This window comes from Harpia harpyja, chromosome 4 (assembly GCF_026419915.1).
Source record: "Harpia harpyja isolate bHarHar1 chromosome 4, bHarHar1 primary haplotype, whole genome shotgun sequence".
Classification (NCBI taxonomy): domain Eukaryota; kingdom Metazoa; phylum Chordata; class Aves; order Accipitriformes; family Accipitridae; genus Harpia; species Harpia harpyja.
The window spans coordinates 72,114,026-72,131,242 of NC_068943.1; the positions used below are offsets into that span (position 1 = coordinate 72,114,026).

At 43.4% G+C, this 17,217-nt stretch overlaps 1 protein-coding gene across 2 annotated transcripts in view; it reads right to left on the reverse strand.

Moving 5' to 3' along the window:
- The window catches only part of PLEKHG1 (pleckstrin homology and RhoGEF domain containing G1), a 143,616-nt gene extending 134,186 nt beyond the window's left edge, over positions 1–9,430 (reverse strand). For both annotated transcript variants that reach the window (XM_052784734.1, XM_052784733.1), the window contains exon 1: positions 8,800–9,430. The gene's annotated coding sequence lies outside the window, so the exon portion shown is untranslated. The remainder of the gene's footprint in view (positions 1–8,799) is intronic.
- Between the last annotated feature and the right edge of the window lie 7,787 nt (positions 9,431–17,217).

The following is a 17,217-nucleotide window of genomic DNA, read 5'->3' on the forward strand; positions in this document are numbered from 1 at the left end:
TTTCATGGGCTAAGTACATGCAGCGCTCCCAGAGTTTCCTTCACTGTACCCATTCACAACAGTGAACAATACAAAGGCTGAGTTGCATGAGCAGGTCAACAGCTAAGAGTGAATCTTTGCCAGAACTCCTCCAGACCATCCCTGGTACGACCTCAGACTGTCCCCAGGAAAGAAGTCAGTGTTGGACAAGCATGGGCATAGACAAGTAACTCTGACCCAGGTACCAGAACTAATCACTTCCTGATATGACTCAATGTTTATAACTAACAAATAAGAGAAACCTACCCAGTACATTTTTCTGAAATTGTCAGAAGACAGGCATCACCAATCCTCTACTGAAAACAAAAAGGACTTTTCATGCAGCACGGGCATTGATTTAAAGAAGAACAAAATGAAAAAAAGAACCATATAGTGGGCAGACTCCTCATCGCTACAAGACAGCAGCAATGAAGAGGCGTTCAGATGGCCCTGGCACCCAGGAAGCTGGAATAGCTGCATGATGCACGTGGGCAGGGTGGGCAGATGAATCTGTCAGGTATGTATGGAAGCACTGTCCCCTGGAGATGAAAGAGACTAGAAAGCAACAGATCTTCCGTGACAAAGGCTGAAGACCAGCTTTCCTTCTGAAGACAGCAAACCAGATAGCTGTGGCTTTGTTTTTGCAGAATTCTTCCTTGAAAAGCAGACACAGCTCCTATTCTATCCAAACAGTACACAGTGGCATGTGGAAGAGATCCCTTCTTCATACCCCACCTGTACGTATCATAGGTCCCATCATGTCAAAGCTTCACCAACAAAGGGCAGAAGAAAAATGCCTATTCTTCTTTGCTTTGACCTTGTGGGAATCTGAGTCAGTGCCTATGCTGCGCTTTGGATGAACAAACTGCTTTGAAGGGGCCTGAGGGATGCAGGAGCCAAATCCTTTGGGTGCATTTGACAACAGGGGTGGTTTATTGGCAGGACCCTCTGCTGCAGAGTTGCAGGAAGAACCTCCTCAATGTGGTTTCTTTTGGATCTACACTGTGCATGGGAGCAGCAGGGTGGCTTAGCTGTGAGACTGATGAACTCGAGGGACATTGTCGGCATGTACACCCATGACAGAGGAAGCACATCTGTGTTGGTAACAGGTCATGCTACCGGAAAGGAGTGACACTGCAGATAAAGTGGCAAAGTGCAAGCTGCACTAACGGAGATCACCAGGCTGAGTCACCACGCAGATAGCTCTAAACTCTGCTCAGCATGGCTCACGCCTTGGTAAACCACTCTGTCCTTCACACAAAAAGAAAGATGGGGTTTTCTTGATGCTCTATTCTGCATTTCCCTGCTGGCAGACTTTATGAAAGAGGAAGGTGACTCCTGAAGGTAAGGTCTGCAGAAAGCCTGGTCCTTTTCAACTGAAAAACTTGCCTAGCACTGACTCTCTCAGCATACAGACATCTCTGCTACCAGCTTAGGAGCACTGTTATCTAAAGCAATGGAGGAACAGAAGCATGCCAAGATACTGCCCTATAAATCAGAAAGAAACCTTGGAGATTAAATGGTTATTGATACCCTCAGGAATTACTTACTATCTTTTGCTTAATAATGGATCACAAAATCGTATAGTATATCACCAAAAAGCCTACACTGTGCCTGATACTCGGTGCTGCGGGTCGATGTTCAGGAGGTAAGTTAATGGCTTTCCCCTGGAAATCTGGGAAAAACTCAGAAGATCAAATGAGTTCAAGCTCAGGAGAAGGAGACGCTGGAGACAACACCCTCCTACCACAAGACAGAAGAGACTTCACAGCATAACCAACCTGATAAGGCAAGGATTGTAAAAGGCTACGTTCAGTGAGGAGTGTGGCAAGTGGGCCTGCAGGGCAGAGACAGCAACCTCCTCAAGGCAGCAGGAGCACAAAATGACCAAGATAGATCAAATCGGACATTTATGACTTCAGACTCATCTAACATGACAGAGACTGACAATTATCAGAGAAGACTGACAGAAAGGAGAGAATACAAATTTCGTATGCTGGTAGTGTATGAGGGAAGGCAAGCTGCCTCTCCAAATTCAAGAAGGATTCATTGCTAAATACATCTTTGTCTACCATTCAAATAGGCTAAGACTGCTGATTCTTCAGAGAAATTAGTGTTTCTGCAACAGGCTGCAGTCTATGATGACATCACTCAGACACTAAGGTATGACAGCTCTCCGAGCAACCACACAAGGTATGTTATCAGGATAATAAGAAGGAATTGGAAAGTAAACAATGACAAAGCTTCACAAACACTTGAGTGTGAAGCATGCTAATCTCAGCAGCACCAAACCTGCTTGCAAGCTAAAATGATGTTTCTGCTGATATTAACTTGGTTGCAGTTTAAACAGCAAGTGGAAAGCTTTGTGCATACTGAAGTGATAAAGAAGATTACAGACTTGCATAATAAGTGGTTCTTAATTTCACCCATCTATTTTCAAAATTCTTTACAAAGAAGGAACTATGAGTTTTCCGTCATATCAGGTATCAAGGACACAAAGCATGACGTTACTTTGGATTGAAATACCACAGATCTGCGGCTGCCACAGAAAGCAAGTGGTTCTGCCACTGTATTTCTAAAATGCATTAGGACTTCAACTATGAACCTGGACTCACTGGGACAAGCAACACAAATACAAAAAAAAAAAAAGGAAAAAAGAAAAACAGCAAGAACAGCAAGTTGATACTGGTATGTAGAAATCACAACAAAGCTGCAGCAGACACTGTATCTAATCTTAGGGGACATGCAGAGGGGTAAACATTGGTAAATACTTAAACAAAGAAGAGTTTACAGGAGGTTAGCGAGGAAAACTTGCCTGTGTTTACAGATAACTCCACCTAATACAAGCGGAAGCATGGGAGAAAGTACAAGCACTAGGGCCCACGCACTAAATCTAGGAGATAGAGACTACTCATGTGGCTGATTAAAGGCAGAAGCTGACCTTGAAGCCCGCACCCAGATGACAATGCCGAAAGATGTCGGCCGTGACCGTGAAAGGAAGCTGGCTCTTAAACCGTCCCTGACAGTGGTCCTTAGGGCAATCCAAATAGCCTTCTCTTTCCTGAGCTAGGTATCAAGGTTTTTATCTACAACAGCTCTGAGTAAGCAACTGAGCAGGTGATTCAATCACCGTTCCAGTGATACCCTTTTTACCTCTGCTCAGTACTTCCAGCAAGAGGACACATGCATCCTATCAGCAGAAATCATTAGCTGCACAATACTAATGCCTGGGGCATGATCCTGAAATGTCTGAATGGATACGAATGTTCAAATATTTCAGTATTAACATTCATTAAGTTAGGTTTTAAAACATCTGGGCAGGGCTCACATGCAAGTTTCTACAGAATGCATGCTTACGGGAAGAGGCTTGGCACCACTTGCTGTCTGAAACTCAATGACAGAGCAGGCAAGCAAGACTTACAGGATTCAAAGATAATTAGCACTGCTTCAGTCACAAGTTTGCATGGGAAACAGCTGCCAGCCCAAGCTATACCTATTCACTACACTTATAAAACACACATGCAACTCCTACTACCATAACCATCCATGATCCCACAGAGGACTAGGAAGAGGGACTAGGGGAGCTCATGCCAAGGAAGGAAGAAAGAAAACAAGTCAAATTCATCAAGTCTCGTTCCTAGATACATTTTTAAACCGACACCTTGCATTGCATTTTCACAGCAATGCTCAGCATGATGATTAGTGAGAACATGGGCAGTGACCACCCCCACATTCAGGTCCTTCAGAAGGTGCCCCAGTCAGCAGCTGACAGGGGTTTTAAGCAGCTTGTAAACTTTGCTTGGACAGCTGCTTCTTTCAGGCCTCCTCAATAAGTATCAGTAGCTTTTCCCTCCATTTCCTTCCCCAGTCCACCCTGACTAGGCCCCTTTCTTTTCCTGCACTTGTAATCAAATTTGCCGTTAAACCTATTTTGGCCGAAGTTCACATAAACTCAAATTTTGGTGAATCAGACTAGACAGACCTATGATAAAACAACCACAACTAAAAAAATTATTTATATCCTTAAAGTGACCTGAGAAACTTTTAACACTATGAGATAGTTTGTCACACACACACTCCTTTGGAAATTGAATTAACACAAACAGGCTTTGCTGATACTTTAAGTTATTATCTAAACAGTTCACATTCACTTCTTGTATACTTAACCACATATATAAAAGGCTCCCATACTTCCAAGCATAACTGTCGCCACTGCACTGGTGATGTGCCGAAGACTGCCTTTACTTCTTCACTCGCTCTGCTCCTGTTCCCCCCTCGGTTTTGTGGTTCTACCCGCTCACTCTGATGTGTGATGTTTTTCTAAAGCCCCAAGTCCTGGAGCTATGACATCTCATGGGAATCTCAGCTTTTCTTTCAAAAGAAAGTTTCTGTGCATTACAGTTACAACAAAAGAACTGGAAAATATGACTTTGATAGGCTTAAAAACCAAAAGGAACTGAAAAATATCACAAGATTAATGGTTAATAAACCAAACACACAAGTTTGGGAAGTCTGAGCCATGACCGGAGTGGGGAGGACACTGTTTGAGACTGATGATGCAGCACAACTCTTTAGGTGGTTTTGGTTAGTCTCCCAGAATGAGAGGCTTAATAAAATATTAAATGAGCAGCTATTAGAAATGCTTTGAAAAGTGTCTTTAAAAGAAAAAACTATAGGTTCCATGTCCTCTGTATTCTCAGTTTACAAGAATAACGCTTTCTTCTACTTTTTTTGCTCATTGCCAGTCCTACAAAACTCTTTCTGTGTAACCACAGTAATGCAGGTTCTTAAAACTAACCATTCAGCAACACCTCTGCAAGTCCTTCTGCCACTCCAGACTTTGCTGAGGGCTGCAATAATTATCCCCGCCCCTCCCCCCCACTACAAAAGCAAAATGCTGTTTAAAGTAGTGGTACAACATCTTCATTGTCCCCACGAGTAAAAATTCCAGCTCATTGTAAGAGGACCGCCATATATAATCACAACTACTCCAGATGTCTTCAGTAGACATTATATTACTAACTTGCATTTTTTCATATGCCATTATTCTATTTTCTATTGTACATTCTAGCTAAATATCTGTGCACTACACTTGGCCTCTGAGAAATTTATGGCAAAGTAACTTAAAGCGATAACTAATTTAACATGTCAATAAAACGTGTTTCTTTAACACAGCAATCATCCTTCTCAACACATGACTGAATATAAAAGTGAATGCACATCAGATTAATTCCTTTGTACTAACTTACAACTGTCACAGCTTTATAGATGTCTGATCTGAGAAACGCTTCTAATCAGAGTCCTGCAAATGGCTCCCTTCATCATCAGATTGGATGTTTCGATTATTTCCTGACCCAGCGCATCTGACCCTATGGACTTGGGGTACATGACGGGGCCATGCCGAGCATCATCTCCAGCTGTCACCCAGCAACATGGTACCTCTCCTCTTCATGACCCCATGCTCCAAAGGACAAGAACTGCAGCTCTGGCTTGGCTGCGGAGAGACTTAGTGGTGCCCAGCAATTGCTAGAGTGGCAACTGAGCATGAGGGAAACAAACAAATAAATAAATGAACACCAACACTTGAATGAGTCTTTGGCATACCTTAATAAGTGTGCTACACATCTGTTAAAAGATCATTATTTGGGACTTCTTAAAAAAAAAAAAATTAAGAGATAAAAATCAAAAAAACCTGTCTATTCTGAGTTCACATATTTTGTAGTACCCTTCCCTAGGAATTGTTTTGGTTTGGGGCTGGTCTTTTTGAAATACAAAGGACACACTTAAATTTTAGAGATGATACCTCTGTAAAAAAACTTTTTTTTTTTTAATGGTGGTATCTAAGGCTAAGCTGTGGAAGTATTTTTCAAAATTACAAACAGCAGATTTTGCAGCTGTGTTCTTGTTAGCCCTGTCTTTGGGTTGATCGCAAAAGTACCCACCAGAGCCCACAAGTTGTATGGGAGATGATATCACAGAGCTTCAGCTATCCCTGTTACCAATAATCTTTTCAGTAAGGTAAAATGACAGAAGCCGCTATGACTTCTACAGTTCTGTTAGTGTTCTATGGTTACAGAAAACAGATCAGCTTTGCACTGGAGAGTTTGCATTCAAAGATAATAAAGCACTACTTCAAGTACATGCCTTCATCAGTTGCTATAACCCTATCCAGTTAGCACGGCTTAAAAAGCCTTTCCAGAATTGGAGCCAAGAAATCACAAGCATACGAAAGGCAGAGGACAACAGGTATATGGTGATCCAAACAAATGCACATGAAGAAGCTTTCAAAGATGCACACTGCTCCAAATGACTTAGCAAAAAAATACCAGTGCCACATGAAAAATTGCATCAGTGAAAGGTTCAACCACACCAACTTACACAGATAACAGTAGTAAAAAGTACCACAAATTCATAGCTTGCCTAAATTGCTTGTTAAACAAGTAAGCAGATATTTTCACTTCCCTTCTAGCTTTAACCTTTTAGGTCACAACAAAGGTTTAAAATAAAATAATTTAAAAAAATACCAACAAAAACACACAACCCCATTTAAAAAAAAAAAAAAAAAAAGCCACCCCACAAAAACCCCACACCACACAGGAAGACTCCAAGAGCTCAGTCAGTTCGCATCAAACCTTTTCTGCTGGGCACAGTTTATACCAAGGCCTTGCAATCAACCACTTTGGCCCAAACTATGCCTTTGGACAGTTAACTTGTATTCTCACATCCTGCCTGAGGAAGAAGTGGAACACATTGGCTGATGTCCTGAAATGATGAGAGCTGCCAACAAACTAAGTTCAGTACTTGAAGATTTCCAAAGCTGCGCATTCTTAACATCTACCCTCACTTAAAAATCAAGTCAATACTGCCTTTGCAAGATGTTATCAAGTAAGACTACAAATGACAAGCCAATTTGACTACACACTTGGTTTTTTCTTTTTCTTTTTTTGAAAATCATAAGGAAAACAATAAGAAAAATGACACATTAACACCTAGCGTTAGAATCATAACATGTCTTTGCAGGGATGCCCTCAGTCATACGGCCACAGGTCGATGTTGTTTACCTAGGGCTCTCTAGGTCTGTGAGAAAAAGCCAGCATTCCCATAAATGAACACATTTAAAACGGAACCTTTTATCGGAGTGCTCTGCATCATTTCTAGTTTGCCAGCTGAGAACACAGAGGAGAAGTAGAGAGTCAAAGTTTAATAGCTAAGCATCTGCACCGACCCAAGAACAATACCAATATTCATTAAGAGGCTGATCTCAAACTGCCATCTCATATTTTCAAGACAAGCACCCTATTAATACATTTTCTAACCTTAGCATAACTCTTATGTTTTCATCTCAAAGCACCCACACACACATTGGTAAAGAGTTCCCAAAATTATGACAACTACGTGCCACACACACCCCAAAAAAAAAAAAAAATTAAAAATAAATCTCAAGGAAGCTATATATTGTGCCTTGCCAACCACAGTGAACTGCACAGCCAGGAGTTGCTACAGCCAGATTTAGCTTTGTACAAGCTAACAGGATTCCTTTATAAATTTAGCTAGAGGCACGGGCAGCAAACGCTTGTGGAAATTTGAACCGCGGCTCTCCAGCAGCAAAGATTGTTCCTTCCAAGAATGAAACAGTAGCAAAAGATGACTATTAGTAGGATCTTATTACACAGCTTTCAAAACACCTATAAGTCATCAGGTTCTCTAGGCAGCATTATTAAATTGCTGAAGTACCAGCAAACATTAAAAGAAAAAAGTAAGGCCACAGCTGTTTCTAAGCCTGCCAATTAACAATTAAAGGGGGGAAAAAGCCAACTAAAGAGAGACCGTAGTGGAAGCCAGCTGAATGTACAGCTAAGTTTGTTTCAGGTCCTTCTCCCTCATACTTGAAGCAGTGTGGCTCGTGAAGAAAGAAGGAACCGAGCGCCTCAGGTCTGTCAGCGCTAACCGGAGGACAAGCTCTGAAGGGCTTCTCGTTCAACAAGAGGGACGAGGACCGGGACACGCAACCCGCAACGCAGGGAAGAGGCAAGGGCAGGAGATGGGCTAACGCATCCAGGGTCCCCCAGGACGGCAGGATGCCGCTCTGCCCCGATTGCCTCTCCCTCTTCTTCCCTCCCCACGCTACGCGTTCCTGCTCCTTAACGAGAAAATCAATCATATTTTTAACCCTCTTTAGGCCACACTTCTCACAATCCAATTGACGTTACTTTGAAACACCAAAAATTGAGGGGGTTTTGGAACGGAGTTTTCCAGAGACACAGATTTGCTAAAGCATCCGCACCAAACCCGAAACGCCGTGCAAACGTGGAAAGAGACATCTCCTCCCTCCCCCGAAAGACTCGACGAAAATCTTCCGACCTCGGCCAAGCCCGGCGTGCAGCAAGCACGGTGCAGCCCCCGGCCGCGCACAGGCTGGCCCTTTGCTCCGGCGGAGCGGCCCAAACACAAAGCGCTTTGGTGGGTAAAGCAAACAGCTGCCGGCCGCTGCCGGGGCCCCGATGAAAAGCCCGGCGCACGGCGCCTGCTACCGCCGGCTGCCAGAGGCGGGGGGGGGGGACACAGGGCGGGGGGCTCGCACACCGGCTGCGGACGCAAAACGCCCGCTCCCCGGCAGACCCCCAGGGAGATGGGGCCGCCCCGCCCCGGTGGTTTCAGGGGGTTGCAGGGCACCGGGTGCCCCACCGACCACCCACGACACCCACCCCCTCCCCGCGCCCCGGGAACGGCCGCCGCCCCCTCCCCGGCGCGCCCCGCACGAACAAAGCCCCCCGCGCTCACCAGCAGCCTCTCGCCGTCCTCCGCCCCCGCACGCCGGTTAAAATCCAGGCGCAGGGCTGCGGGCCGGGAGGTAATTCCCCTCCCCGCGCCGCCCCCGTAACTCATTCAGCGGCGGCGCCGGGTGTCCCCCTTCGCAGCGCCCGTGGCCGCGCCCCGGCTCCCTCCGTGCGCTCGGGCTACGGCTTAATCTCCAAACTTCCTCCTCCTCCTCCCGTCCGGGCAGGGGAGTCTGTGAAACTCCCCTCCTCCATGCAGCTCCCGCAGCCGAGCCGCTGCCTCAGCCCCTCCCCAGGGAGGCCCGGCCCGGCCCCGGGCTGCAGCTGACTCCGCTCCGCTCCCCTTCTCCTCCTCCTCCTCCCCCGCAGGCTGGGAAAGGGGGGAAGAGAGATTAACCACTCGGACTTGCCTCTGGAGCCGAGCCAAAGAGAGCAGTCGGATTACAGCCCCGGGAAGAAGGGAGGAAAAGGGACAAAAAAAAAAAAAAAAAAGAAGAAGAAAAAAAATCAGCTACTGTTTTCACGCAGGGAGCAAGCACCCGGCTTTCCTGCCCTCCCTCTGCTGCCAGGGCACCGCTTCCCTGCCCCGGCTGGGAACCCCATCTCCGCCTCGCCGGGCTCTCCACCGGCTCTTCTTCACCACCACAGGTTTTAAATTCAGTGATCCAACGCACAACGTTGGCATTGAAGGGTGAGGGCTGCTGTAAAGGAGTACGAATTGCCAAAAGGCGAAGAGGGCGGGTCCACCCTGAAATACAGCCTGTAAAAAGCAAATTCAAAGAGGTTTTAGAGACTACACCTGCCTCCTGGCAGTCTGCCTGGCCATCTTCTTTGAAAAGGTGAGTTTAAAGTTACTTTTTTTTTTTTTTAACGTTGTGTAAGACGCACACGAAGAGAGAAACTGCTTAAATAAAGCCTGAATTCTTCGTATATGTTCAGTGGTCCTTATTCTTCTGAGCCCTAACAGAATCCTTGGTTTCCTGTAAAACCTTGTTCCATACTTCACATTCAGTAAAGCTCTGTTGCTTTTGTTCTATAACATAGTTGCTCCCTCTACTCATGCTAATATAGAGCACATAGAATATGAGGAAATTTGGGAGGTTAGAGTACCTCATAGTTTTAAGATGTCAAAACATGTAATTATGGCAGAAAAGCAGGAAGTTTCAGTGTTTGCCCTCATCTTACCTGTTCTCACTGGAATCCTTTAAAAAAAGAAAAAAAAAAAAAAAGCTCTGGCAGGATCTGTTTCTGTATCATTAATTCAAAAGCCCAGAGCTCTTTCCCAGCACGCACATTGCATATCCTTCAGACCAGTGCTGAATTTTAAAGGATTAACACATTTATAAATTAATTTTGGCCACATTTCAAACCAAAGGTTTGCATTTAGTAAATGGGACTATATTAGCTTCTCAACTAAAAAAAAAAAAACAAACCCCTCAAGTGTTTTAATGACAGCCATTCTTACGCATAACATTTATTCACATTGCAGAATTATCATATTGCATATTTACCACCAAGGGGTGAGTCCCGCTCCAGCCCTCCTTCCTTGCAAACCATTACTGACCTATCACGCAGAAAAGGCAGACCACGGAAGGCTGGACTCCATGGTTAATATTCTGGAATGGCGCTCTACAAAGTTGCTTGACGGTGCAAACAGGGAAAGGGCAAATAATTTCAGATGTGACTAGTAGCTCCATTGAACCCAGCCCACTGGGCATGACCTCCTGCACTGTATGGCTACTCCATGTCTGAATTCAGCATCCGACTGAGCACACACCCTTGCCTCAGCACACTACACACTGGCCTTGTGCTGGGGACAAAAATTTGGCCTTTGTTTGCATGCCAATTAAAAAAAAAAGGCAGCAAAAACCTCTCTAATGAAACTACTGGGGAGAGAAGCATTTGTAACTCTTTCCCATTGGGGGAATCAGGGAATGTTTTTCCTTTACAAATAGATCTTTCAAAGATGATAATAAAACAAACTACTGGTTGATGCATTTCACTCAGGCCAAATTAAAACAAATGAAAATGCATGCACATCCCCAAATGGGAAATATAAGAACAAACCCCTCAAACCACAGAGTATTCCAAGTTCCTTTAAGAAACTGTACAGTCTCTGCAAATACGTTTTAAAGGCCTTACATGATCTGTTCCATATGGAGTTTGTTTTTCCTCAGTGCTGTGACTAACAGGAAAAATCTTCAAGAGGAGAAGTCTCTTCCTCTCTCTTCCTCCTTCTACCTCCCTTTCCCCAAAGGGCTGATCATGAGCCAGTCTGGTTTCTGTTTGCTTGTGCTAAAAATAGCACTCCAGTGGACTGACAAAATACCTTCAGTTTTATGTTGACTGACTGATAGAATACAATCATTGTTGCAGAAAGAATTATAGAATTTTAAAGGTCAAGCTTTACAACACTCTAATAGAAAACAGTGTATCTGAAGAACCACCCAGTTTTGAGGAATTGGATACATGGACAAACCGTGGGAACCCTTATCTCTGAAGGTAATCCAGGTGACTATTGGCAAAAGGGCGTGAGTGACAAGGAGACTGCAGGCAGGCAAACCTTTCACCTGGGTATTGCCTGTGCACCAGAAGGCCTGTGGCACAGGCGAGAGCACTGTGTGCTGTGGGGGTTCCCAAACAGCTTGCTCAGTCACCCTCAGCAGCACTCCCAGGCACAGGCAAGAGACAAGCCTCCACTCCCCCCGCCTCCATCTTTTTCGGCACACATCTTCTTCTACTCGTTCTCACAGTGTCTCTCGTACCCTCACGCAGTAGGGCCTCTGCCTTCCCGTCAAACACAAGGTGGGACCCAGCTCCATCCGTCAGCTCTTTCCCTCTGTCCCTCCTGCTGGCCCTGCAGTCAGGAACTGGCACCACTGATGAGTTAGTATCTCCCACACCCGTGGTCAGGACTTGCCTTCACGTACCACTTGAAAGCGGTTTGCTTACTACAGTTGGGGACCTGTAACCTAACATTATTTTCCCCTTTGGGGTTTTCCTTTCTTCTAAGAAGCCTGCTTATATCAACTAGTCTACCAATAGGTTTGTACGTAGACATATGATCTCAAACATCATAGCATTTGTTTACATCACCAGGACAGAACTGCACCAGCCATTGTGTTAATGTTTTTCTCATTTTGGCTGTGACTCGGCAAAACTGTAAGCAATGCTTTTAAATGTACGGAAATCTGTGTCACTTCAGTTTTGCTGACTGATGATGATTTCAGCATTCACTTGAAGAGAAGCACAAGTTTATCTGTTCCGAATTAAAATCGGGGCGGGGTGGGGGGGAGGAATCTATCCCTACAATAGCATAAAACCGCTACTTGTAAAGGCACCCCACGCACACACTTAAAAGACACATCCCACATTTGATTGGGGGGGGGGGAGCTGTAGAAGCAAGCAGCTGCATCTGTGCCATGCACAAGGGTGTAAGGCAGGGAAAATGGATGTAATCTTAACCTGAGCACTCCGCAGTCAGCCTCAATAATAAAAGAAACACAATCTGCAATGTGCTTCTTGCCTAGCATCCAAATTAGTTATTCCACCCACTATACAATTTAATTGGCAGGCACAGGTACACTCATTTGCTTTGCAAAGCAATATTATTAAATGTGGGGTTTTTTTAGAGCTATGCCCCTGTTTAATAGAACATACTCTTTCATGTATACTAATGCCAAGGAGTATACAACCATTCCAGTAATTATATGTTCCAGTAAAATCATTAATATCAAATAAAACGCTATCATACCTACTTTATGCCTGGGTCCTGTAGGTATTTAATTACCTCCAAGTTGATGAGATACCTGTGTGAAAAAAATTGGAAGCGTATTTAAGTCTTTACAGCAACAGCTGTTAAAACTTTTAATCACAGACTACAAAGTTCAAAATGTCTTACTCCCAGTCTTACTACAAAGTTTAAGTGGAAGTACTTTAAATACAAGATGACTTTGAATGCTACTTGCCTTGGGAAACAAATAGTGCATATAAAGAATGGGAGTAAGATGATGAAGTTTAGCATTTACAAGCATAAAGACCATCAACATAAGAAAAGAACAAGATACTGTACAGAAGGAATTGACTGAACTTAATCTTTCTAGGGAGAGGGTTTGGTTCCTTCTTTGTCTGGGAACATTTCCATGCAGAAGTAAATATCTTTGAGATCGCTTGCTTTTCCACATAGCAGCACTGCTTGGATCCTCCACAAACGCAACTGTATTTCATAGAAAAAAACACGCAGACCAGCTGCAGTTTTCACAAAATAAACTTCAGGTAAATTCAAAAGATAGCACAATTACATTGTCAGCTCAGGTTCCAAATTCCTTACAAGTCTTGGTCCTTAAGCACAACCTCCACTTCATTACACTTTCTTAAGCATTGTGGTAGATAACAGCCTTCTACATTTCCCATCTGTTCTCCTCCAGAAAGTTTTTCTGCTAGCTTATTCCTGAAAGCATTTGCACCTACACCCTTGCAAACAAAAAACACGTTTCAGTCTTACAAGGGCTTATCTTCTTCCCAATGAATTTTTCTTTGGAGTATTTTAGGTTATAAGGCTAGAACCAAGCAGTTAATTTCAACCCTGCAGACAAGGACAGCCTTCAGTCACCCTACTCTGGAAGAAAGTCACCACTAGTTGCATACTCCTCATATCAAAGCCACCAGGTAAGGATGAACCATCACAACCCCTCCAGGGTGCAGGACACTTACCCCTTTTCTCTTGACAGGACATTCAAAAGCACTCAAAATAAAGCTAGAGCAGGATCCCAACCAACCCCTCTTCTCTGTTCAATTGCTAGCACAGCAGACAGACTTACTGGGCATGCAGGAGGTGCTTGTTTCTCAAACTCAGCTGCCTCTTTTTAGCTTAAATTGATTAATCAGAAAAAGAGTATTAAAACACATCACAAGGAGGCCTTTGGTTTGTGGGGTTGATTTAGGGGCAACAAGGTCATGCCCTTTAGAAGGTTTTTTTCTTGCTGCATGCTTTGTGGTAAGTCCACATGCACAAAAAAAGCAGGATCAAATCTGAGGTCTTAAGATCACAACAAAGAATACATTAGAGTCACTTTTAGCAGCAACTGAGAGTTACTTTTCAACACTGCTAATACAGATTGCTCAGATGGCAGATGAGCTCATCTGATTACAGGAATCCACTTCAAATCAAAGGAAACTCCTTCAAACATATAACCACTGGTTTCTTCTGGCTCATCTAGGTTATTAAAAGAACTTTTACTACTTACATGAAAATCTTGCGGTTCTCTACTTTCAGCTGTGCCTTTTAAAGCACAATGCTCCACGATAATTAGACTAATTGTTTTAAACTACCATCTGAGTAATGAGTAATAACCATGCTTTTTTTTTAGGCAATAAACTGAATTCAGCCCCTAGCTAACTGCTCTGAGATCACCAACCAGTCCCTGGAGTATTTCTCTCAAGCATGACTGGCCCAACATTGTCCCTTGCATTTAGTCTGGTTTGCTGCCATCAGAGAGCGACGACCCCAGAGCAGGTGGTTAGCGAGGACAGTTCTCTGGGCATGGATGGGAGTGGATCCCAAGGGGCAGGTTTGCAAAAGGGAGCCAAGAGGACTGTAATCTCCTTTGCTGTATCACTGCCTAATGCAGCGCGCATTCCCAATCACCTATCAGATAACTGCTGTGCCACAGTTCAGACATTGCAATCCACATCAAAACTGCATCCTGTGCTGTCCTAAGCTACTAGTGCAGCAAAAAGCTATCTTGAGGAAAGACTTTCCTATCTCTTAGTAAATGCTAGGAGTGGCAAAAGCCGACCAGGTCACAGGCAGCAGGCATAATTCATCACAGCCCTCGAGCAAGTTTAAATTACACTGAACAACTCACACTCAGCCACTGCAGACTGGTCAGGGGAAGGTGGGATATCAGATGCTATCAAGCCAGAACAAAGATTTAACAAACCCACTCTGGCTTCATTCTGCACATATCTACATGAGTGCAGACAAGGCAGTGGAAAAGGAAGTCTCAAAGCTTTATGAGGAGTTGTAATGATCAAGGCTGTGAACCCCAAAATGGGAACTTGTGTTGACCTCAGTCAGTCCCTATCCAGAAGAAGGATGTAAGTCCTAAAATGAAGATCTGTCATTGACAAAAAGACAGAGAATCTCTTATAGTTTTTACAGATCTTCCTACCTACAGTACGGATAGATGCTTTTGATTCTTTAATAGTTGCATATAGCAAAGTAAAAATGTAAAGTACTTTAAACAGAAGGGAGAAAAAGGCAGTACCTCAACCTCAGACAAGGGGGGCTGAGTGCAGAAGAGAGACCTCAGTGAAATAATGAAATAAGGAAGAAAAATAGAAGAGGAAAGTGGAAAAAAAAAAGCAAAACAACAAAAAAACCCCTAAAGTGGTATGCTCAGTGGTTTGTTATGATATGTGATATTAATTCCTTTTATTTAATGTAGAAGGTTAGCATAGAAGGCTGCTACAGGAGAACAACCCAAAATTAAAACCAGAAACAACATCATTTAGAAAAGGCAATGTATTGCAGCATCTTGTAAATACTTGTTTATATGACATGGCCTATATTGGTTATTCTATCTCTGGTCACAAAGCAATTATCTATATAAAAAATATGAAATTTGGTTGTTAATGTAACAGAAAAAGTTCCCGATAATTCTGAGGCATAACTGAGTATCAAATTTCAATGTTTTGAAAGAATTCCACCAGTCAAGCAGCCAGCACACTGTATTATAATTGCAGATGCAAGAGTTACCACATAAAGTCACATTAAAAATTGGAGTCTTTAGAAATAGCAGATCAGAGACTCCCAGAGTTTTCAGAGTGTCCCAGAGACAATGATGCCTAACTTTCACTGAATACTGTTACTAGATTACTGTGCTATCTCAAGGTATGACAGATGAAATCATCTTCAAAATACCTTTTTCCTAGCCACACACAAAGCAACTAATGCAAGAAAGAGACAAAAGTCTGCTCCATTTCCTCAAGCCTTCAATTTTATGATACATCTGGCTCAGGACAGTGTCCCACTACATCACTTTGACTGAACAAAAAAGGCAACAAACACTTAAATCTGTTAACTGCCTGTAAATCTAAGCAGCTGTGTTGTGAGCCATTTCAGGACTGGCTAATAATTGAATAAACAATTGTAATTGTGCTACATGAAACTCCCATGTTTTCTTTCAGTCTTGGCATCTCCTCTCATGAAAGCTGTACAAGTTAGGGTGCAACCACACAAATTCAGTCAGCTATGACAATGTTTACCTAATACCTCTAGTCTACCAACCATCTTGAAGCACATCCTGGTTCTGGGCAACTAATAGTAATAATTTCCAAATATTCCAAAGCCAGTGATCAGACACTTACTTACAGAGTGGTATTTTTGAAGGCCCTCAGATAACAGTGCCATTTATTATTTATACTGCAATAATGCTCACAAGGCACAGTGACCAATGCACTGAATGAAGCACTTACAGAAAATGAAAAGGTGATCCCTACACCAGAGAATTTACAATCTAAGTGGTGTTGAGTGTGTTCGGAACCTTTAAGTAAATGTACCTTAAATTTCAACTGGAAAGGAGGTCTTTTTTTCTAGATCAGCGGTCTTCAACCTATGGTCTACTTCTGGGAGTCCTTGAAAGGTAACTGAGAAAAGGAGGTTTACTTTGGTAGACTTAGATTCACTTTACAGGGGTCCACAAATTTGAAACAGTTTGAAAATACTCATCTAGACAGATTTGTAAGCTATGCTGTGGAATTGCATTCTTGTTCAATTATTCGATGGGATTATAACCACACAACTGGCTAAACAAGAGAGGCAGTCACCCTAGGAAGTGTACTGAGAGAGACACTGAAAGGGAGCAATATTCCTGAGCACCACTGACTTCTGCTGCCTTCCAGCAAAGGCCCACAGACTCATCTGCGCAGACTGGACAGTTAGCAGCAGCCACTGGAAAAAAGCTAAGAGAAAAGGGCCTAGGAACCAGAAGATCTCATGTTGGTTCTGCAACATGTTGGAAAGAGTAAAACCAAGATCCAGGGTCTGTAAAAATCTATAGATTTTACTAGTAGATAAAGTAATTCCTGTTAAAACTCATGAGGTTTATAGGAAAAGTTTATAATGTGAAGATTCTCTACTGGTGAGCAGATAGCTTTGCTGCTGTGACTAATTCAGCCTATGATAGCTTTGCCAAGGCTATAAACAAAGTTTCAGTCGTTGCATTGACACAAATACTGCTGGAGAAAGCTCTGACACCCCTCCAGCTGCACATTTCTTTTCACCTACAAGACACTGCTATAGGTTGCACAAGACTTCTTAGTTTATCTAGGCAAAAAAAGCAAGAGTGCTTGTGCCTGGAGGCTAATTTGCCTTGATACCTAACAACTACCTGGTTTGCCATTCCTGGAGGAAGGTCCT